General features: G+C 44.4%; 1 long non-coding RNA gene, 1 other non-coding gene and 1 pseudogene across 2 annotated transcripts; all 3 read right to left on the bottom strand.

Moving 5' to 3' along the window:
* Window positions 1-11: 11 nt before the first annotated feature.
* On the bottom strand, window positions 12-2,141 carry LOC137882510 (uncharacterized). Its single transcript, XR_011103958.1, has 3 exons — window positions 929-2,141; window positions 717-834; window positions 12-341 (listed from the first exon to the last, which is right to left on the bottom strand). It is a non-coding gene; the product is annotated as an uncharacterized lncRNA (long non-coding RNA).
* A 2,416-nt stretch (window positions 2,142-4,557) lies between these two features.
* Window positions 4,558-4,763, bottom strand: LOC137883050 (U2 spliceosomal RNA; annotated as a pseudogene).
* A 9,439-nt stretch (window positions 4,764-14,202) lies between these two features.
* Window positions 14,203-14,317, bottom strand: LOC137882656 (U5 spliceosomal RNA). The gene has a single exon (XR_011104085.1). It is a non-coding gene; the product is annotated as a U5 spliceosomal RNA (small nuclear RNA).
* Between the last annotated feature and the right edge of the window lie 1,816 nt (window positions 14,318-16,133).

Below are 16,133 nucleotides of genomic sequence, written 5' to 3'. Positions count from 1 at the left end.
CGGCTCGACCACGTGGAAACGCGGGATCACCAGGACGTCGGCAGGCGTCCACCGAGGTACGACGCCAGACGGCAGACGGCCTCTTCCACAGGTGACTCCCGAGGATCTACTCTGAGTGGCAGGAGTGCTGAAGACAGCCAGAAAGTCAGGACAGGATCTTCACTGAAACAATATTCAGACTTACGTGACTAGGTAGCGGACTGGAGAACGGACTGACGACGTGCCGGAGGAACACCGGGGCGATTTAAGCCAGCTTGAGATGATCACCGGAATGCACAACAGCTGAGCCTACAGAGAGGGGGCGTGGTAGTGGGCGGAACTCGGGGGGTGGAAACTGCAGGCTGACACAAAAAACAAAACACAAGTACATGGCACACAATAACTCACCAGAAAGGGGAATGAGAACACACACGAGGAGAGGTGATTGGGGGAAACAGAGGAGCACACACACTAGCAGCAGACAGGAATCTTAACAGTGGATTACACAGTTTGAAATAGACTGATACAGTGATCGTATAGTGGGCTTAAATTCATGTCAATAAAATAGATGAAATAGAACAGAAACTGTCTCTCTCTTAAATGGATGAGAAGAAATACAAAAAAATATATAACCAAAAATATATGTATAACTGAGTAAAGGTGTAGACTATAGAAAATACTCAATCTGCATGTTTAAAATATGACCACACTCTACAGAACAACATAGTGTAACATACCTGCATGTATGACAAAGGACCACACAGCAGAACGGTCATCTTGTGGACAACAGCGCATGCTCCGTCTAGACAGACGGCATCGCGTTAGTGTTAGCTAGCTGTACCGGAGACATTTTTACTGCAATAAAACACATACAAAACGTACCGTTAACTTAATGGGCTTTATGGAGAATATAATCTAAGACAAATAATATCCTCTACCAAACTCTCACCGGGGAAAGGTCCGGACGGGATCGCTCGAGGCCGTGGACACGGCAGACAACCAGCGCCAGAAGACCTCCAATGGGCGGGACAGCTCGACTGAGTGGAAACCCGCAGTTCCCCTGTCTGTCTGTGAGTCTGTCTGTCTTTCTGTCTGTCTGTTTGTGAGTCTGTCTGTGAGTCTGTCTGTTTGTGAGTTTGTCTTTCAGTGAGTTTGTCTGTGAGTCTGTCTTTCAGTGAGTCTGTCTGTCTATGAGTCTGTCTGTCTGTGAATCTGTCTGTCTATGAGTCTGTCCCTGAGTTTGTCTGTGAGTCTGTCTGTCTATGAGACTGTCTGTGAGTTTGTCTGTGAGTCTGTCTGTGAGTCTGTCTTTCTGTGAGTCTGTCTGTGATTCTGTCTGTCTGTGAGTCTGTCGTTCTGTGAGTCTGTCTGTCTGTGAGTCTGTCTGTCTGTGAGTTTGTGAGTCTGTCTGTCTGTGAGTCTGTCTGTCTGTCTTGAAGTTGCCGGTGGACCCTCATCTACCTGCTTGTCTCTTATTGTTGTTTAGCTGTGTCAAACTGATTTATATATTATCATACTCTACATGATTTTATGTTTTGTGCCTCTGACATGGATGTTTTTAATGTCTAACAATGCAGCATCATCTTGTCTTTAGACCATGTTTCTATTTCTCATAGTGATCTCTCATTGTATTTACTTTGTGTGTGTTGAATCTGAGAGCCTCTGTGTTGCATGTCTTGTTAGTACTTGGTGTAGCGGACCCCAGCCGGACAATGGTGAAGTGTACTGATGTTTCCAGAGACCTTTATTTATGCTCAACCGTCATCCTTATGTTGATGAACACAAATTTACTTTTTTTTCCTTCACAACCAATCTCCAGAAAACACGTAAGAGCTACGGAACAGATAGAACATAAATGAGGTTTTACGAGTTCAGACATTCCTTAAATACAGTTAAATATACATGGGAGCATTTATTAAACATTTTCTCTCATATATATACTTTTCAAAAGCACGTGTAAAAACCGAAATCTAGCATTAGCTTAAATTACAGTTAGTCATTTACCCTGTTACGCTAACATTAGCATCTAGTTGAAACAGTAATACATCAAACACACAATAAACGCACAATACCTTGTTCCTGTTCCAGCTAGGTGCTTAACCGTTAATTAATAAACTATTGCAGAGGAATTATATCTTATAAGACTTTTCTTTTAGTCTGCACCGTCAATTACCTTACTTTTCTAAATCCGAAGTCAAGCTACTATACTCTCTGACGCGATTTCTATCTGCTTCCGGTTTTGCCAGAAGGACTTCAAAATAAAGGATCCAAAACGTAAAAAGACACTTACAAAATAAAGGCTAGCAGGAAGTGATTAACTTAGGTAACAAAGAAAAAGGTTTGTAGGAAATATTCACCTTACATGAACAGAACCTCTTGACAATGTAGTATAAGATGATACTACCTATATTTATATTCTCACTTCTTTCATTGTTTGTGCACGCTTTGTAAAGGGTCAATATTGCATAACTTTGTAAATGTAATCTTATGGTCAGTTTTTAGGTTTACTTTGTAACATCTCCCAGGACTACAGATGATAAATAGCCTCTTGGCTAACTCATTTACAGCGCATTTACAGCAATGTTTTTTTATTAATGTGCACTGTCCCTTATCAAATAAACCAATAAATGAATTAATTATAATTCATGTTTCCAGCTAGCGTGAATGCTAACGTTGATGGAGCTATAGCTAACGTTAGCTGGTCTATGGAAACATTACGATATACAATCATCACTGTGCCAGATGGAGAGGCCAGTACACTTTACAAATATCTTTGGTGAGAGTCAAAGTAAACCATACCTAAAGTGTAACTTAGCTTTAGCTTAAGCATATGTTAACGCAGTGGTTCCCAAACTTTTCTGTCAAGTTCCCCTTTGATGATATAGGAACAATGTAAGCTCTCCACCACACCACGGGTCATGCCTTTGTTTTGAATTAATTGCATTATAATTAGTGCTGGGCAAGTTAACGCATTATTATCGCATTAACGCATTAATTAATTAACACTGACAATTATTTTATCACGCAATAACACAGTTTTTTTATTATTATTTTGAAAGTCCGTTGCTCACTGGCAGTTGATGCAGTGTGTGGAGAAGTAGAGATAAACTAAAGACAAGCTAACAGACGCCACAGAGAAGTGGAGAGAGACAAACTGCAGGTAACCAGTAACTAATGCTGTCAACTACACGTGGAGCAGTTAATGTACATAACTATGAACTACATGCAATAATGACGACACGTGACGTCATCCAACGGACACGTGCGTGTTTATTTAACGTCGCGTGATTCAAATGAAGCACCGGGTCCGGTCATAGCTCGTTGTTCTTTCGTTACGTGTCCGTAAAGTAACGTCCAGACAGAGTATATGTAACGTTAACCGGCCGCTGGTCAGCCTCTATATTCACCGTACAGCAGTGAACAATCACTCATATATTTAAATGCACGTTTGTGTTAACTTGTGATACTTTCAGCCACAAAAACACAACAAAGTCGGACATGAATGAACCCGTATGAACAATAAAACTAATTTAATTCATTGTTGACCGCTTGGGTCTACTTTCTGTTCCAGAGTCACAACTAAACATGGAGAAGCAGCGTTCAGTTCTTCTGCTCCACATATCTGGAACAAAGTCCCAGAAAGCTGCAGGTCTGCTGAGACCCTCAGCTCCTTTAAATCAAGACTGAAGACTTTTCTTTAATTGAACTGAGATCGTAGAAAGATATGAAAGCATTAAAGTAAAATCATCACAAGACATATTTTGTTCACTTTTTATAATTGTCATAAAGACATATTTTGTTCACTTTTATAATCGTCACAGAGACATATTTTGTTCACTTTTTATAAATTGTCACAAAGATATATTTTGTTCACTTTTTTATAACTGTCACAATATATAAACTGTTTTATTTCATGATAGAAGTGATAGAAACATTTAGCCTGCCTAGACACTTTAAAATAACACGGTCACTTGAGCCTCGTGTAGTGCTTTGGTTCAATCTGGACCAAACTAGTTACAACCAGTTGTATTCTGTTGCTGACTCTGCTCCAAGATGTTTCCTGTATTTGCGTATCCTACTGGCGGAAGGATCTTCGGAACACATTTCTCCCACAAAGAAGGGAAAACATCGGTGAGGAGAACACACAATCATTTTAGGCCCATCCAAAAGGCCACACCCACTTCTCTCGGCGAACCCGGGCAATTTGCATTTCTCAACACACAGCTTCACAGCATACAACAGACACTTCTGCACAGCTACGCTTGCACTTTTCTGGACAATCTGCAAAAGAAAAAGAGGCTACAAAATCACCCACAATCTGACTCAGAGGACAGAAATTAGCATTCAGAGCTGGGAATTTCCCCAAGCAGTCAGGGCTGATGTATACAGTGATTTGAGGCTGGGAGCACAGTGTTGTTCCACAAAGGGCCTCAGTAAGGAGTAAACAGGGCCTTTGTTTGCCACAAGTCCCAGCCTCGAAGACAGACAGCGACTGTGACTCGCGTTGTTCATTCCAGAGTCAAATCAATCAACAGACTGATCCATTTGGATTGGTGTTTGGTTGTCCACAAGGCATTTGAAGAGTCCACCGTTCCCGGCAATGCTGCAATACTGGGTCAATGCGTGGAGTGAACGGAGCAAGCCCCTTTTTCATCTCCCAATGCTAAAAATCTGCTTCATACATTATCCTCATATAAAGGACATATCAGATATTAAACTGATAAGAACAGATACTACAGATTTTTTCTTTTTTTTCTTTTTCTTTTTATTAACAAAAAATCTTTACTCAAAATTCATACACTATCAAACAAACATTCAGCTTTAACATTTGTCCAACAAGAGACTCAATTCAATCTGACAATCTCATGCAAATAACCAAAAGTTTGTCATAAAAAATAAAAATAAAAAACACGGTATAATATACTTATGCATTACCCTCAGGATTTACCATTCACCACCCAAAGCCTCCTTTCCACCTTTCCAAGGCAGCATGCTTCCCCCACTTCCTGATGTCCCTTTCAATCCTCTCTTCCAATCCGCTCGTGAGGGGTGTTTTCTCCGGTGTTCGCGGAGTGATCTCTGCCAGTCGCTGCCGGTTATCTTTGGTTTTGGTTCTCTTTAGTTTCGCTGACAACACCCACACTTCACTACACACGCATCCACGTTGACAATACTGACGGACACACCTCATAGACCTAACTATTTATTTATTTAGTAAAAATAATTACTTTTCTTCACCATCATCTGTTGTCCTTGCCGTATTTGTCATGGCCTAGGAACCGTTATGACTTTTTACCCGTTTGTGCTGTGAGTTAGGGAAGAGTTGGGAAGGTGTAGTTTTGTGCCTTTGGGCATTTGGTACCTATCGTGCGTTTTTGTAATTTGTTTGTTGGCGGCGTTTGGGTCAACTAAACGGTAAAAAGCTGTCTGAAGGTTGGTTTTCATCGTAACTTACGTTTGTGCGTGTTGAGTTGAACTGTGGGCCATGCCCTTTCCAGCCTGAGAGCACCAGGTGAGATTGATCCGCTAATTAACTGGCTTTGCAGTCACACACTCACAGAATCACGGCAGAGTAGCACTGGGAGTCTGGGAGTAAGCAACAGAAGTGACTGAAACAGTGTTTTGTGCAAACCAAAGCTTATTTTGAACAAGGAAGAAGCAGCCGGTGAGCTATCATGCATTTGTAACTGTTGTAACTGTTGTAGCTCATTGTTTTGTAGGCATTGACTTAGATGAACTGATTAAGTACTGCAAATACTGATGGTTAAAAGCATGTTGGGTAAATATAGTTAAAATGCTGTCATGGTATTTTAATTAAAAATGTGATCTATTTATCATGTGATTTAAGTGTAATTAAAACTGTGAAGAACCATGTGAGCTAAGTACAATTTAAAAAGTGATGCATTTGGAAGATTTATCCTTTTAAAAAGCTGCTGATTTATTGTACTGTTAAAATGATGAAATCATGATCAAATTCAGCTGAAAATGTATTTACTGTATTTAATTAATTTACTCACAATATTGGAAATGGATTATTTTCTATGTATTTACAAGGTTCATTTTTGGGTATTTAATTTAAATAATTTAAGTATTGTAGTCTGTTCACTGCATGTGGTTATCTTGCTTTTCATTTTCTTAAGTGGTGTTTTGTTTGTATTTAAAGGTTTTTCCACCTGGTTACTTGATCACTGCATCAAACTTCTAAAATAAAAGAAAGAAGGAAAAGAGCAAAAGTGTGATCAATGAGTGGAATCCTGTGAAGTCTTCCTGAAATTGACTGTCCTTTTCAAGTGGGGGAGTTTGCACATTGAAACCTCGCAAAAGTGAGGGACCACTTGACAGTGCGTACAGATTTATAGTTGATGCGCGTGTGCGTAAAAGTTTGTTTGGACCGCTTTTAGCACGCTTCCTTTGTTCCTTTGTTTACTTGTGCCACTGGTAAACTTAGCTGCTCATGTGAGTAGTGATTCGAGGGAAAGGACAACGGTTTTGGCATAGATCTACTGGGTAAGTTACGTTCATATTTATTTGGTGGTCTTTTCTTATCTGGACTTGGTGGAGAGAGGAGGTTCGTGGTGTTTATGCTGAAGCGGGCCCAGATGACTCTTGCAGGTTGCTCTGTGCGTAATTCTATCAAAGTGGTGCGGAGTGTTCCCTGTTAGACTGTAGCGACGTTCCCCTTTGGGTTCGTTGAGCTGGTTTTGTGTAGTGCTGTGGCGAACATGGTTGAAGCTTGCTTGGGAGCATGTCCGTGGTTTCAGAGGAGTTGCTAGCTTGCTAGTTGCTCTGCTAAACCAGCGGTCTGAAGTGCATAAATACCCACCGCAAGTAGCTGCATGAAGACTAGGGATGAGCTTAGTTAGCTGGGTTGGTCTTCAGATAGTGGGGATACTCCAAACCGAGGTGAGGATTATTCCTCATTGCGTACAAGGGTGAACTTTGTGATGTTTGTCTGGTTCGGCTGTGTGCGTAAACGTGGGTAGCTGTAAATAGTTGAAATGTCTGAGGTTGAGGCGTTCATTGCCGCTCCATCTCAGGAGTCCCTGGATACATGCACAAGAGAGCAGTTGCTCTTGATTGCAGATCATTATTCAGTGGTAGTTGTGGGAGATAAACGTGTTAAGGAAAACATTAAATATGCTATAATGTCAAAATTGACTGAGATAGGAATTATGTCTGGGTAAACAAGAGTCTTCTTCAATTTCTACCGCTGTATCTTTTCAGACTCAGGGACTATCGTTTGAACAACAGAAGGAGATTTTGCTGTTGCAGATGGAGCATGACAAAATTAAACATGAATCGGAGATGCATCATGACAAAATTAAACTTGAATTGGAAATTCAAAAACAGATAGAAATGGAGAGAATCCGCCAGCAATCAGAGATGGCAAAGATAGAGCTGGAGAGATATCGTTTGTCTCTGGTCAGAGATGGCATGTTATCCGGTGAGGATCAGGGCGCACAGGTGCGCCCTGATCCTCCTTGATGCTTGATGTTAGTAATTTGCGCTGGTTGCCACCGTTTAATGAAAGGGATCCAGACACTTTCTTTTTGCTGTTTGAGCGTGTACCTAAGGGTAGAAAGTGGCCCGATGCAGACTGTGCTCTTATGCTTCAGTGTGTCCTTTCAGGGAAAGCACAGGAAGCTTATTCCTCGTTGAGTCTGGAGGAGAGCTCTAGCTACTCTAACATAAAGTCTGCGGTGCTTAAGGTGTATAAGCTGGTGCCCGAGGCGTATCGCCAACGTTTTAGGTCCTTGGAGAGGAAAAGTGGTCAAACGTATGTGGAGCTGGTTGAGAGCTGTCGGCTCACTTTAAGCGATGGTTAACTGCTCTGGACATAGATACTTTTGAAGATCTGTGTGAGTTGATGATTTTGGAGCAGTTTAAAAATGTTCTTCCAGATCGTATTGCGACATATATCATTGAACGAAGAAGCACGACTGCTGCTGATGCGGCCGTGTCAGCTGATGGGTATATGCTGCTTCATAAGAGCAGTTTCAAAGAGGGCTCTGTGGCTTGCGATGTTGTTGGTGTACAGCGAAGTGGTTCTGACACGGTTTTGCAGGAGACGTGTTCAAGGAAGGTGGGAGTTTTTAAAACTGACTTCAGAACTGGTGTCAGATTTGACAATAGTAATACCTGGAACTATTGTCGGGAGGAACATTGGAAAGCAGAGTGTCCTGCGTTACAGGCTAAATTAAGGGAGGTGAGAACTAATGTTAGGCCTGCTGCTTTTGCTGCTACAGTTAAAGACCGCCGTGTTGCTGATGAGCTTACATCTCACTCTTGTGACCTGGGTGTTTTGGCAGCCTATGCTCCTTTCATTCGAGGTGGATTTGTGTCGCTTTTGGGAAGTGAGGTGAAGGTCCCGATTAAAATCTTGAGGGATACAGGTGCCTATGACTCGTATATTGTTGACTCTGTTTTGCCTTTGTCTGAAGAGACTGACACTGGGGACTGTGTTCTCAGTCGTGGGATGGGATTGAAGATCCTCCCTGTTCCTTTGCACAAGATGGTGCTTGACTGTGAGCTGGTTAAGGGTGAGATAGCTGTTGGTGTGCGTCCGGCGTTGCCTATTGAAGGGATACATTTTATTTTGGGCAACGGCTTGGCTGGGAGCAGAGTTTGGACTGACACTCCTCCCGCACCGGTGGGTCGATGTTGTCCAGTTGATTCGGCATCTGACGAGAGCTCCAGAGTGTTGCCCGAGATCTTTTCATCCTGTGTATTTACATGCGCTATGAGCAAATCAAACCCTGACATGTCATCTGACAACAAGGTTAAGGTAGTTTTGGAGGTCTCATCTCTGTCTGAGCTTCCTGTGTCACTGTCACACAGTGAGGTAGTAGAGGAGCAATGCGAGGATTCTTCTTTGAAAGACCTATTTGAGCGAGTTTTGCCAGTTTCTGAGATAAATAGTGCGGTTAATGGCTACTTCTTGCAGGAGGTGTTGTTTAGGAAATGTTAAGTTTCGTCCTTGTTTTGGAAGTGGCACATGACAAATGTGGACACTTTGGGGTCCAGAAAACATACCTTAACATTCTGAAACATTTCTTTTGGCCGTGTGTCAAAAGGGATGTGGCTGCATACATTAAAACATGTCATGTATGCCAGTTAATGGGAAAACCAAATCAGAAGATCAAGCCTGCGCCACTGCAGCCTATTCCTGCTCTGAGTGAACCATTTACACACCTCATTGTGGACTGTGTGGGTCTGTTGCCATGTTCCAAGTCTGGTTGTAAATATTTGCTCACAGTGATGTGTCAAACCACCAGGTACCCGGCTGCTTATCCTTTGAGATCAATCACAACTAAGGCTGTGGTTAATGCATTGTCACAATTCATTTCTATATTTGGCATTCCGAAGGTGGTCCAGAGTGACCAAGGGTCTAACTTCTCATCACATATGTTTGGGCAGGTGTTGAAGTTGTTGTGCGTTAAACAAAACCAGTCATCTGCTTATCATGCGCAAAGCCAAGGAGCCTTGGAAAGGTTCCACCAGACCCTTAAGTCTCTTCTACGTGGATTTTGTACAGAGCTGGATAGAGACTGGGAAGAGGGGCTTCCATGGTTGATGTTGGCTGCGAGGGAGGCTGTACAGGAGAGAACAGGTTTTAGCCCAAATGAGTTAGTCTTTGGACATTCTGTGCGTGGTCCCTTAGCAGTACTTAAAGATGGCTGTGTGGATACTAAGTTGCCAGTGAGACTAGTGGACTATGTGAATGGTTTTAGACATCATTTGTTTGTAGCTGGAAGTATGGCATAGGAAAGGTTGTCTGTGTCGCAGATTAAAATGAAGAAGTTGTATGATCGACGTACAGAGCGACATGAGTTCAGTCCGGGAGACCAGGTTCTAGCGTTTATGCCTATTGTTGGTTAGTACACAGGTTCATACACAGTCACTGAGAAAATAAAGTGATGCCTTTTGGGTTGAAGAATGCCCCTGCAACATTTCAGCAGTTGATGAATCGTGTAGTGTCCGGATTAAAAGGTTGTGCGGTTTATCTGGAAGATTTGGTCATTTACAGTGATACTTGGCATTCGCATCTTCAGCGCATCCACGCATTGTTTGATCGTTTGGCAGAAGCGTGGCTCACCATTAATTTGGCAAATGTGACTTTGCAAAGGCTACAGTGACATACCTCGGTCGTGTGGTGGGACAGGGTCGTGTAGCCCCAGTTCAGGCCAAGGTCTTGACAATAGCCAAATACTCGCAACCCATGACAAAAAAGGAGTTGCAAAGGTTTTTGGGTTTAGTGGGGTACTACAGGAGTTTTTGTAAGAACTTTTCGACTATTGTGTGTCCCCTCACTGAACTGCTCAAGGCAAGGGTGGAATTTGCTTGGTCGTCTGAATGTCAAGGAGCTTTTGATAGTGTGAAGTCTCTGTTATGCTCTTCTCCCGTGCTGGCTGCTCCTTGTTTTGATAGAGCGTTCATGCTCCAAGTAGATGCCAGCCAGGTGGGAGCAGGTGCCGTCTTGCTTCGGGATGACGACCAGGGATTGGTGAGGCCAGTTAGTTTTTTCTCAAAGAAGTTTAACAAGTACCAGGGAAATTACTCTGTTATTGAGAAGGAGGCTTTGTCGCTTATTTGGGTCCTACAACATTTTAATGTATATGTAGGAACTGGGGGGCGGATTTTGGTGTATACAGATCACAATCTGTTGACCTTTTTGCACTCCATCAGATGCCCAAACCAGAGGCTGACTCGATGGTCGTTGGTCCTTCAGGTTTACAACCTCGACATTAAACATATTAAAGGAAAAGACAATGTTATTGCTGATGCGTTGTCACGTGCACCGTTGCATTGAGTAGCAAAATGCCGGTGATCCCTTGGGACACAGGGAGAGCATAAAGGCCCTGCTTTAGCGTTGCTCGTGAGGGGTGTTTTCTCCGGTGTACGCGGAGTGATCCCTGACAGTCGCTGCCGGTTATCTTTGGTTTTGGTTCTCTTTAGTTTCGCTGACAACACCCACACTTCACTACACACGCATCCATGTTGACATTACTAACGAACACACCTCATAGAGCTAACTATTTATTTATTTAGTAAAATTAAATACTTTTCTTTACCATCATCTGTTGTTCTTGCAGTATTTGTCATGGCCTAGGAGCCGGGTTATGACAACGAGCGCCCTGCTACCCCGAATGTTTGGTCAACATGGACGACGTTGACCAAACGATGACCAAGCAATGCCCAGGCAATCCACTAAGACCTATGCCAGGAGTTTGTAGTCAACACACAGCATGGTCAGTGGTCGCCAGTTCCCTAGGTCGGTGCGGTCCCCCTTCTTATAAAGAAGGGAGATAACTCCGGTGGCGGCAGCCCCTCCCATTGCACCTGTGCGGAGTATTGCGGACAACACCTCCAGCACTACCGGCCCAAGTATATCCCAAAACTTGAGATAAAACTCTGCCGGAAGCCCGTCGATGCCCGGCACCTTCCTTCTCTTCATTTTCTGGAGGGCCCCCTCAATCTCTATTAGGGTGAGTGGGGCCTCCAAAGCCTGTGTTATATCCTTCGGCACCCGCTGGGTCAGAACATCCAGGAATGCCTCCCCTCCTCCTACCTCTATTTCTTTCTCCCTAGACCTTGTGCGATAGTAGTCAGTGGCAGCCTGCACCATCTCTACCCCTTCTGACACCAACCTGCCCTGCTTGTCCCTTACCCCGGTCACTACCTGTTTTGCCCTATCAGCCCGTACTGAGCTGAAAAAAAGTTTTATCCGCTCTTAAGCAACCTCCCACCACTCAATTTATCCAGCACACAATGATCTTAGTCCTTTCAGGCCCTTTAAAAAACGAACGAAAATTTTGGTTGAAAACCTCCTCCTCCAGGATGCTGATGTTGATGATGATGGCGCCAGTACCCAGTCCCAAATGCTGGTCCATCTGAGTGCACTACAAATGGCAGCCCGTCATGATCAGAAAAGAACACAGGGAGCAGCAGTCTGCCTGCCAATAGCCTCAAAGATTTAGAAAGAAAACATTTAACTATGCCCCCAGAGTTGCACCATGTGGGACCTGTTACCTGTGGCCTGACCTCCCTCGCCCCATCTACCAGGCTGTGTTTAGCCATGAGGTTGGAAATAAAGCTATCACTGGTATCTCCCCCCTTGCCCAACTCAACATTAAAATCACCCCCTATCACTACCTGCTTATTGGTGGCCAGGTGCGGCTCCAATTGGCCAACCATGTCTTGCCTTTCTGTTGGAGTTTGTGGTCCATAGACCACAATAACCCGAAGCGTGGCTGTCCCCCATGAGATGTCTGCGCCCATTATCCTCCCCTGAACAATAGCAAAGGAAGACTCCACCGTGATCTCTTGAAACCCGAATAAAATACCAACCCCAGTAGAGTCCCCCCCCCCCCCTACGCTCCAAACAGAGTCCCCTTTTGTCCACTCCCTCGATAAAATCCCCACGTCCCCCCAATCCCGTAAATGTACCTCCTGCAGAAAACAAAAGGCAACCTGGTGTGAGTCCACAAAATCAAAAACAGCCCTTCTTTTAAAGAACCCATTGTATGTCCTAAATAATAATTCCTGAGGCCGGTTCCCACTACCCCGAATGTGACACCTTTTCCATCTCGTCAGACCAGGAAAAGGGTACCGCATTTGGAGACGTTGTTGGTCTGCTAAGCCCCTCATACGCATCGTCCCCTAAAGGGGACGGCAGCATGAGCAGGCTTGGGGGGAGATCGAAGGCCCAAACCTTCTGTTAGTGTGGCAGCTGCCTCCCTCAAAGCCTGCTCCTCCATCCCTTCTTCACCCTTTTGACTCGTGTCCCCAACTTCCTGCTCCTGGGCCCCTCGTTCCTCCACTTTGTCGGCAGCGCTTATATGCTGTTCTGTTACCTCTCCCCTCTATCCCCTCCTTTTGGGTCTGTCCTCCCTTACTCTCCCCCCTCAGCTTTTTGCTGTATGCCCCCTTCCCACGCTCTCCAAACTCTGTCAGGAGTCCTGTTCCAAAAACCTACTAGCCTTTCCGTGCCCTTTGCTTTGACGTGGAAGGAACAGGATCAGAAAAGAATTCAGAAAATTTGTCCGTGCTGTCCGTGGCTGCCTAGGCCACTCCGCCTGTTCCGGCGGAGCCCTCCACCTGGAGCACTGCCTCCCCTTTGCTCCCCGAAGTGTCAGCTCCGGAGCCCACCTGTACCGGCCTACCCCCTCCATTCTGTCCACGTCTAGGTCCCCTACTCAGCTCGCCAGCCTCAGTAGGTTTGGCGGCCTCCGCGAAAGTTTTCTTGCGGCTAGGGCAGCCTCGGTAAAGGTGGTCCGTTCCACCGCATCCATTACAAGTCCTCGGCTCTGTGCAGTCTTTGACCATGTGCCCTGTCCGTCCGCAGAAACGACACCTTGTTTCCGCACAGCCTGCCTCTGTGTGTCCTGCCTGCCTCAACTTCCTGCAGAAAGCAGATTGCCGTGGGTAGAACAGGTATCCGCGATCGCCCCCCAGGCTGAAAAAGGCCGGTGGGTGCTTCAGGCCTCCTGGGCCTTCTGTGTCAGGATATAGCAAAACCTGGAACTGCCGGCGTCCCGTCCAAAAACCCAGGGGGTCCTTTATGTGTCTTGCACCCGTCATCACCTCACCATACTGCCCCAGAAAAGCAGCTGGTTCTGAGTCATTTACAAAGGGGTTATACATATGCACAGTTATTGTTCGGAAGTTCAGTCTATCAAGGTTCAATACTTTGTAGCCGGCTAGCGGCCTTACCCCTGCTTCTGATCGGCAGACTTCCGCCACTCTGCCGTAAATGTCCTCGTTCTTCAGCGTGACGTCGAACGCCTTCTCTTGCTGGTTCCGCTGGATGCGTTGAACCTCCTCCACCTTTAGATGTAGCTGCCAGATTATAACTCGTCTGCCGAAAAAGTCTCTAGAATACAGCTCCTCTTTTCCTGTAGTCGCAGCGTGTATCTCAGCCCGACCCTTGGAATCGACTGATCTCCTTCGCCCGTTGCTGCCATTGTTGTGTCGTTGTGCGCTGTCTCTGTGCTGTATCCTTCGGCTAAAACACTTGATCTTAGCCTAAAGGCCGAGAAGCGATGAACCCCAACTGTTTGCTTCCTGAGGCAACCTCCTGACACATTTCTCCCTTGTCATGGTGCAGTTCATTCAATGGGGCATGGCAGTGGCTGCTGCTTTGCACACCCGTCCAAACCCTCCATAGTCAAGCACCTTGGTCTAGTTAAGGACAGCTTTCTTTCTTTTCACAAGTGTACAAGGCTCAGCCAAACGGCAAAGCCTGCCAAAAATAAGATTACCTCATTGGTGTTCCTCTCCACGGAAGTCATTAGTAAAAGGCGAAAGACTTGTGCGTTACGAAGAGAAACCAAAGTAAGTACAGCACTCTTGTCGAGAGCAGCTGAAGACCCTAGTCGTCCCAGTCAAAAACGCTCATGATAAGCCTGAGTTGTCGTGCCCTGTTCCAAATCCAAAGCCACACCCCTGCCCACATCTTAAAGAGGGCAATATTCTCCAATGTACTATTTCCTCCCCTCCAATCAAAAGTACAAATCTCGCTGTGTTACTGTTTCTTCATTTCACTGTTGATTCAGAGCTGGAGATTTCACCCAGCAGTCAGGGCTGATGTATACAGTGATTTGAGGCTGGGAGCACAGTCATGGTGCAATTCTTTCAATGGGGCATAGCAGTGGCTGCTGCTTGGCCCACCTGTCCAAGCCCTCAATGGTCAAGCACCTTGGTCTAGTTAAGGACAGCTTTCTTCCTTTTCACAAATGCCCAGGGCTCGGCTACAGGAATCGTCAAGCGGAATAGCAGCATGTTGAGGTCCATGTCCGTCTACCAACCGTGTAATATTTTTTTCAACGTAAAAATCAGGGTAGAGGGCGAACGCAGTCCCCCACTACCAGAAATTATGCAGACGAGATTCCCACATTTGGGGAGTTCGCAGAGGTCGAGTTTACAGTCGTGCAAAGTCTACAGTGACTGTAGACATTTAAGCAACCTAATTGGTCAGTTCAACTGTGGACTACCAATTGGATCGGAGGACCCGACTGTAGACCACCAATCACAAGCTGACCTGCAAAAAATTTAATACATTCATTTTGAGTTGCGATTCTACCCACAGCGGTGACCTTTCAGTAATTCTGGTAAGACTGAAATATTTGTGTCTCTATAATTATGAATGAAAATCACTGTTTATACTGCCCAATTGTCTTTTGGTCGTTTGGAAAAATGTCGGACATAGTGTTAACGTTAGCTAGCTACGACTTCCTTCAACAGGTTAGGTGACTTTGCCACTAGTTCACGGTTAGCAGCTCTTGATAACATCGCTTCGAAATGATAGATTGTATTACTGTCAATATCCCTTTTATCTTGTGTTAACCCTTACATACTGTTCACATCCGAAGACAACACAACTCAAGTGTTCGGCCGGGTTAGGTAACGTAACTTACGTGTTGAGCTAAGGCTAGTTAACGGTCGACATCTCTCAGAAATTATAACGTACTTGTTATAACGTTACCACTACTGGAAATGATTTGACAGTATGCATTTTATCTTGTGTTAACCCGTTAACCCTTACATACGGTTCAAATCCTGATGCTCGGGTCCGGTAAGATAACGTTAACATTATCTAGCATCTCTAAATATAACCTCAATCATTATTACGAATGCTTTTGCATCCAAAAACTGCTAGTCACTCATTAATCAATAGACCAACTAACTATTAGCCAGTGTTTCAGAAGTTATGGAGACAATATTTTTGAGGGTTTAAATTTGTTCTTTTAATAATTTACCTGCTGTCATAAACATCTGCTTGCTTGGTGTTTATTAACAAAGACAAGACCATTTAAGAACTAAAATTACTTCTGTCAGCGTGTTTTTTGTCTCTGTTGCTGTGGTTATGATGGTATAGGAATATGGAATAATAGAAGATCAATATTTCTGATGTGTTACTGGCACGATGACATGCACACTCTTGAGTTTTGCCATGAGTAAAAACATGAAACTTCTCCAAAGAGAAGCTGAACAGTTGATCAAATATCAGGAGTCAGTCAGTGTTGTAGGCTCAGGAGTTATGAGATATGATGTATGAGTTAACGTTAGAAGAACTCTCCCTCAGAGATCTGTAATCTAATCTGCAATCAGGGTTTAGCAGTTGTCATCCTGCTCTTCTTCTTCCTCCTCCACTT

This window comes from Cebidichthys violaceus, unplaced genomic scaffold (assembly GCF_023349555.1).
Source record: "Cebidichthys violaceus isolate CVI_PGR_0920_01 unplaced genomic scaffold, fCebVio1.0.p SCAF_32, whole genome shotgun sequence".
Classification (NCBI taxonomy): domain Eukaryota; kingdom Metazoa; phylum Chordata; class Actinopteri; order Perciformes; family Stichaeidae; genus Cebidichthys; species Cebidichthys violaceus.
Note: the sequence above shows the minus strand (reverse complement) of the source record. Positions and strands in the feature narration are given on the sequence as shown.